Genomic DNA, 7,970 nt, shown 5'->3' on the forward strand with positions numbered 1-7,970 from the left:
GCAGTTTAAAATCTCTTTGAAAGCTCTTCTCTGTGATGGAGAAAAAGATTTAGAATCCCTGATCTACAGTCTTGTGGATGAACTGGTACTTAACTATTCTGCCTGTGTCCTTCTTAACCAGTTCTAACCAGTTGGACTCTGTTGTCAAGTGAGATGAACTTTACTACCCAGAAAATAAACTCATCCTCTTGTAGTTACCACTGTTTTTATTGCTGCACTGACATGACAGAGGACAGAGCTGAGACTCGCTATGAGGTCCAAATGGCACAGAGAGAGAGAGGCGTTTTATTATGTTGGACTTTTCGATGAAAACAGTACATTCTCCCCTGACGGTGAATCATTAGCTTACTGATTGCTATTACAATCATCACAGGGGGTTCAAAAGTCCTGTGCTATGATCGCGTTGTTTTGAATGGGTGTCTTCAACTTTGGGACAGTGCCTGAGATTGTTTCTCCATGGTCCCCAAATGACAAGAGTCCTAATGTGTTTTAATGAACCTGACGCACAGGATGAGCCTGAACCTACTTTGATTGGACCATGAGTTGATTGTTTATGAATCCTTGGCATTCGCCGTGTTTTCAATCAGTGGACATTTTTTTCAAATTACAGGTCCTGTCCTGAGAAGAACTCTCTTGTGGGTCAAAGGCCGAACTTCTCTGGACGTAGACATGCGACGAAGGATTGGCTGTTGGGAAGGGCTAATGCAGCACAGATTTGAGGGCGCTGAGGGACCGTGGTTGGATGCGAGCGATATGAGCAGGTTTGTTGTACTTGGATGATTTGTTTGGCAGTCGATATTCCCATCATTGTTCACGACTGAAATTAGTTGGCTACGATGGTTCAAAACCAGGAAATACCACTTACCCTACATTTAGTCCACTGTGCTAAACAAACGCATACTTTTTGGGGAAATCTAAACGAAAAGGCAAAGTGGTGAGGCAGCCACGGCTGGGGGATTTGGTCATGTTTGGTCAAACACTAACACACACACACACACACACACACACACACACACACACACACACACACACACACACACACACACACACACACACACACACACAAACACACACACTAATACACACACACATACATGCTTAATATCTGAGCGAGAAATACATGTAAAATGCAGTCTATACAGTAATGGAAACCATGTGATCAATATTTTATAGCATTTCTTGCCTTTTCATCTATATCTTTATATCTGGGATATAAATCACACGATATTGATAATTATCATTCCAATGTGGAACTTTTCACTGAAACATCTGAACTAAATATATATATATATATATATGTTAATGTAGTTACAGACATATGGACAAGCCTCAGCATGATTTAAACCTATCATTATATAAGTATTACAATGCCCAGATATATATAATATTATATGCCATATGTAATAAAACAGTACATACATCATCAGTTCAAATCACACAAACAGATTAACTATTGACAGATGGTTGACAATGTTCTTTTGCAGAGCAGTCGACGTGGTCCACAACACATTCTTCAGTGTCAGAGAGATTAAAGAGACTTCACTTTACACACAAAACAAACTTCTTGTATAGAAGTACATTATAATATTTCTATATTGTTGGGGATTTTTTTCCAAATATCAAAAAACATTAGGGCAAAGACAAGGCTTTTCAATAAAAGACAGAGTTAGGTTTTAAAATAGTGTTGTCTTTTGTTTCTGCTCCAGAAGCACGTTGAAGTTTAAGTCTGAATTTTCTACAACAACACATCTCACCTTAAAGCAAACACACACATTCAATCTCATACAGCATCTCGTCTTAATGGGTTGAAAACAGAATAGTAGTCGCTGGCATTAAGTATAATTTAACAAAAGAAAATCCGTGAACAAATCGCTGCCAGCAGCTGTGGCTGAGTCTGAATTTGTTGATTCATGTGTCTGTTATAAGGTGTTAAATCATAGTTATTAGGCTATAACCATTTATTACAAGATGAGACTCAGACTCATTTCCCGACTGAGGCGTGTTGTGTGCTTTTGGTTCTGGGAGACAGAAACATTTCCTCCATCTGTGCTCTGCACTCAGAAGAATTTATGATCCATGTGATCGTTCGTCTTCACTGTGGCTTCACAACAGCTTTCACACAATATGTGTGGAATTATCTGCTGCACATCATATAGAGCCACCATTTGGTGGAAAGCAAACCATACTGGCTTCTGAGAAAATGTGGAAAACTCTGGAAATTCAGGATGTTATTTTAGTTGTGAAATATTCGTTCATTGGACAGTTGGAATTTTTTTTAAACAGTAAACCATTAGGAATATTTACACGTCATAACAAATATTTTCCCTGGGTTAATGTCCATGCTGTTTACATATCTCAAGAAATTGTGAATCATTTTCAATCCCATGACCACAACTTACCAATATTTAATCAAGCACACAAGCAGAAGGAGAGAGAGGAAGCGGCGGAGATGGAATAGAGAGCTGAGAAAGAGAAAAGGAATGCGAGAAGAGACAGAGAGGTTACAGGAAAGATAAAACGACATGTGTGTGTGAATAAATCAAACACCCACAACTTATGTGCCAACTTGTGTGATGACAACAGTGCAAGTCACACAGCAACTGCCTTGAGTTGCTTTTACAGAGCAGACGTATCTGAAAGTATTCAACTGTGGACCAGATTCCACAGAGCCCAACCCCAGTGGATACAAATCTGAGAGTCGCCTCGCCATAAAGACAGATACTCTCTCTCTCTCTGTCTGCAGTATATGGAGTTGTCTTCCAGCTATTTAATCAGAGATGTTGTTTTTTATTGCTGGTAGTTAAGTAGTGCAGATTTATGGGTGTGTGGAGAGGTGTTGCATGAGAACGGAAAAACATAGCCTTGCTGAACCCACCGCAAAGCAGAGCAGCGTGGCCGAGACTGGCAGGTTTAGGTCGAGCTTTACGCTTTTCTCAGAGTCTTCATCATACTGGTCCCTGCATCCTAGATCCTCCATTCGTCATCCGTCCTGTCAGTTACAGCTGTATCATAACCACTCTTAACAGGAATATTAGCCCATAAATTTGATCCCCCAGCACCTTATGGCGATGCAGACGTGTCTATGTGTGTGCAGGGGAACCCACTTGTAGAACGTAAATACCCTTGGAGGAATACACATAAATATGTCTGGAGTGGTAGCGCAGCAACACATCCCTGTAGTGTTTAAATCAGCAACTGAGTAAACACACTCAACACTGCTATAGTGAAGACACATGCATACGTGCACACACAAACACACGTTGAAGGGTTCTTGTGTATTTAAGCCCTTCCAGGATGCCAAATGAATAATCTCCATCAGTGTATTCACATTTTTTTTTTGTTTTAAACAAATCGTTAAAGTCTGTTAGTTTTTTGTCATTAAACGAGAAATACCGCCCTGTGGATGTAGGCCTCTGCAGGCCAGTGTAGTTTCAGTCAACATACTTTTTAAAAAAAGTTTTAGACTCACCATTACCTTTGACTTATGACTGGTGAAATCTAATCGGCTCATCTTTGAGTCCAAGTGACAACTGGTCAACATGTTTTGTTTCGTCAAAAAGCTTCCTAAATGCAGACATGAAATAGCATGTTCAGGTGGCCAAAAAACATGTGACCACCATGACCTTTGACCTCCCAAAATAAAAAATTTGAAAGGATCCTCTTGAGGTGTTGTAAAGATAAGACAAGGCAAGAAAGGGTTTATTAAGGTCACAGTGACCTTGACCTTCGACGTCAAAAATTTGAATACAGGTCATACTTGAATCCATGTGAATGTTTGCGCTAGATGTAATAAAATTCCCTTTTGGATGTTAGTGATATATCACATTCACAAGAACATGTGGTCACCTTGACCTTGACTTATCGACCTTTAACAACCTAAATCTAATCAGTTCATCTTTGAGTCCAAGTGAACATTCGTAAGAAATTCCCTCATGGGAGATATCTTCTGCACAGCGCACAGTGATGTTGACCTTTGACCTCCAATTTCTATTTCATTCTCGTGTCCAAGTGAATGTTTGCGCCCGATGTAATGAATTTGTACCAAATTTAAAAAGATCCCCCTAAAGCATCCTTGAGATATGATGTTTACAAATTAGAATTCACAGATTTTATGTGATCTTATGTGAAGAGCTGGGACTTTGCAGGATTTTAAAGCTCAATTCAATAATGTTGTTACAGGCTCCTAGATTCACCTCATACAACTAATTTATTGTACTTTAATCACTGTTGCCTCCAAACAAATGTTTGAAGTTGAAACCAGATAAATTTAAGAGCAGTTGGGGAAAATAGCACCTCCCAAGATTTATGACGACGCTGTCTGTGTTGTCCTACTAAATCATAGTCATTGTAATTTGTGTAATGGTAAATACATTAGCAATGATGTGTGATAATCATCAAACTGTGCATTACTTTACCTCAGGCGAAACCTGTGCCCACAGACACGCTGTGGTTGGGTTAATCTTGCAGCTCATAAAAAGTATTACGTAACATATATAACCTCTGGTGAGTCAAATGAGAACTGCCAGAGTACAAATGGGGTTATGCTCAACATTATCTTTATGGCACCAAAATATTTTGAAAGGGCTCATGACTGAGATGTGCAAAGTGAGAGGGTCTGTGCAGACACTGTCTTCCCCTCTGGAGACCATCACTGCTCCTGAGTGGCAGGGTGGCAGCACTGGTGAGAACAGTGACACAGGGTCAGGGGTCAGTGTGTGTGTGGGTGGGATTGAAGACTGCACATTAAACGTCTATTTCTCTATTTGCTTGTCTATTCTTGCCGAGCAGCCCATGAACTTTCCTTTCTTCTAATCTTTTGCAAAGATACTTTTTAGAGATACTGACATTTTATCAATTTATGTCAGTATCTATGTCATTGTTTCCAAACATCTCCATTTCTGCTCGTCCAGACTAAAACGCAGCCGTGGAGTTTTCTATATGAAATGGGGCCAGTTCCATTTCCAAACTTCTCAGGTTTAGAAACTCTAAAACTCCAGATTGTGCCAGTAGCAGAGCTGATGCATTTTCAAATGAAAAAATTAGTCTCGATCTAATGTGACTGCTGAATCAAAAATATGATTCATTATCACCTCTCCCAATGATGTTATGTTTGCATCTACATTTGATTCTAAGTTAGCAGGATTAAGCAAAACTATCTCATCGCATTCAATTCAATTTTTTGGAGGACCGGGGTATGACCCAAGAGAGAACCATTCATATTTCAGTGCAGATCCAAAGTAGTGGTGGATCCAGGATGTTTCTTTTCACTTAAAATTGCGAGATGCCTTGATTTTTTCTGAATGTCCATGATTTCTCAGAGGTTAATTCATATATCTTGATGAAATGAGAGCGTACAATGTGCTGCAGATCCAAATAAAGAAAATCTGGATATCCTGAGTTTAAATGTGGTTTCCCTGTTGGGCCTTGTTGGAGGTTTGTGATGTTTCACTCTATATGCACATGGCCTATTTTTGGCAGGTTTTTCTTTAACTTAATAAACTAACTTATTTTTAACTCTTATTTCTCAATATTTTTGCATGATGATGTTGAATTCCATGTGCTGTTAAGTCTTTCTAAAGTCAGCCTGTAAGTGTGTGTATGTGTGTATGTGTGTGTGTGTGTGTGTGTGTGTATGTGTGTGTTTGTGTGTGTACGTGTGTGTACCTGTGTGTACGTGTGTGTACGTGTGTGTACGTGTGTGTACGTGTGTGTACGTGTGTGTACGTGTGTGTGTTTTTGCGTGTTTGTAAATAGTCTTTCTTGTGTGTGTGTGTGTGTGTGTGTGTGTGTGTCTGGGTGTGTATAGCATTAATTGGTTTGGAATGAGACTGCCCTCGGGGTGCAAAGGGAATCTCTCCTCTCGGGGCTTGTAAACAGCTCAGCACGGGGCAGCGTGTGTGTGTTTCAGCACGCCGTGCTTTGTTTACACACCTACAGGGACACACTCCCTTTGCCCTGTACATGCCCTAGGAGAAGCATGCACACCAAAGAAATAAACAAGAAACCTGCATAATCCCACCAAGCAACGGCACACACACCTCAAAACAGGGATGCACTTTATTTCCCGCTGTTATTTTATCTCTTTTTCTGTTGCTCACCACCACAAACCTACACACAGACATGCATGAGTGATTAAAGAAAACATTTTTCTGCACTGACGAGTAAGAAAACTGTAATTAAATTAGGACAACAGAGTTTCTATAGTTATTACATAATGGATAATAGTCAAATACACAGAAACTCAACTGATACCTTCCACCTCCCCTCGCCTTGTCAGTGTAGGATGCTGTGGCATTCTCCGTTAATCTCGCTCCCTTCATGTCTTCTCACCCTCCTCTCCTCTCTCATCCCACTCTCCCCTCCTCTTTCTCTCAGAGTCACGGCTCATTGGAAGACAAACATCCTGACCCTCCGCACACCCCCACCACTCCCCCAGGCCCATCTATAAACTATCCCTCCCTCTGTTCCTCCCTCTTATCCCTTCATCCCTTCCTCCCTCCCTCCCTCCCAGCTTAGCTTGTAACCGTATCCTACCTGCAGCGTATCCTTTACACGCATTCATCAACGTCAACCATTTAGACAAGCTCTTAGAAGGCAAGAAAAAACAACACAACATTAAATTAGCGCGAGAGAGAGAGAGAGAGAGAGAGGGAAAGAGAGAGAATCATGGAGAGAGAGAGGGAAAGGGAGAGAGTGACTGTGTGGTTGCTGGTGTGATGTGAAAAGGAGGTGTCCTGCAGTGAAGGCATGCATGGAATCAGTGGTATGGCCCCTTGCTGAGCTTGGGAATCCCTGATTCAGGACATCTCATGATCAGGTGGGACTGTTTCTATGACTGTTGCAGGATTCAGAAGTGAAACGTAGAATAATTGAATGTCTCTTAATCAGTTTTGTTTTTTACAGTGTAGGTTGCCAAGGGATTGTATTGCAAAGCACACACAGGTTAGGGAAACAGCTAAAGAAATTTGAGTTAATATTCTGTAGAGGATTCAGTTAATGTGAACAACTAAACCCTTCTTATTTGCACTAAAACCATTACAATATGTGTTTACTCTGTCTTGATGGTGTGGGAAAGAAACCATAAATTGGAGCTCCATCCAAATACAAGGCAAAGGTTTGATGTTTATATATTGGTTTATATAGATTTGAGAAAAAGCAGTCTGTTAAACCAGCTGACCCAATGCTAATTTTGTTAGGGGGCTTTCACACTTAGCTTGTTTGGTCTGGACCTTCTAACTTTTCCGTTTAATCCAAACCAAAGTTATAGATGTGAAAGTTCCCTCGGACCATGATCAGGACCAATGGACCAAAAGTTAGTCTGATCAAAAGAGGTGGAATGGATGAAATGATTTTGGTTCGTTTACAGTGTGAAACCACTTGTTGGATGGTTTTGGATACTAACAGACAACTTGCAAGGAAGTTAAGACAGCAAGTGTGTGAATACAAAAAACGAATTCACATCGGATGCTGACCCATCTACAAACCAATCAATGTCAAGTACTGATGCAGCTCACAAAGGGGATGTCGTACACAAGTCTTTTTTGTCGGCTTCCAGAATCACAATGTGAAACCAAAAGTAACTGGATCAAACAATGTATCAAAGACAAGAACCTTCATGTGTGAAGTAAAGACTTACTGCTACACTGGGTGGCTTTATCTCACACATAAGTTATTAATCACATTAGTAATTCAACTTCACTAATTGTCTATTAGCTTCCAACTCTGCGTAACATGATAAGCTGTAGTCATCATCTGAACTTTCTGTTGTAGGCATGTGCATTGGTGCCTGTGGTGATTCAGAAATGTCATGCACTTTGAGAGACAACACAGGAGGAGGAAAACAAGTTACATTATTTTTTCTGTTCCAGTGCAGATGAAAAGCTTTTTTAGTAGGAAAAAAATATATTTTTTAATTATCAGCATTAGTTTGGGATTGGGTATCGGGTTGATTCAACTGTTGGCAGACATAA

Source organism: Limanda limanda, chromosome 11, assembly GCF_963576545.1.
Source record: "Limanda limanda chromosome 11, fLimLim1.1, whole genome shotgun sequence".
Lineage (NCBI taxonomy): Eukaryota > Metazoa > Chordata > Actinopteri > Pleuronectiformes > Pleuronectidae > Limanda > Limanda limanda.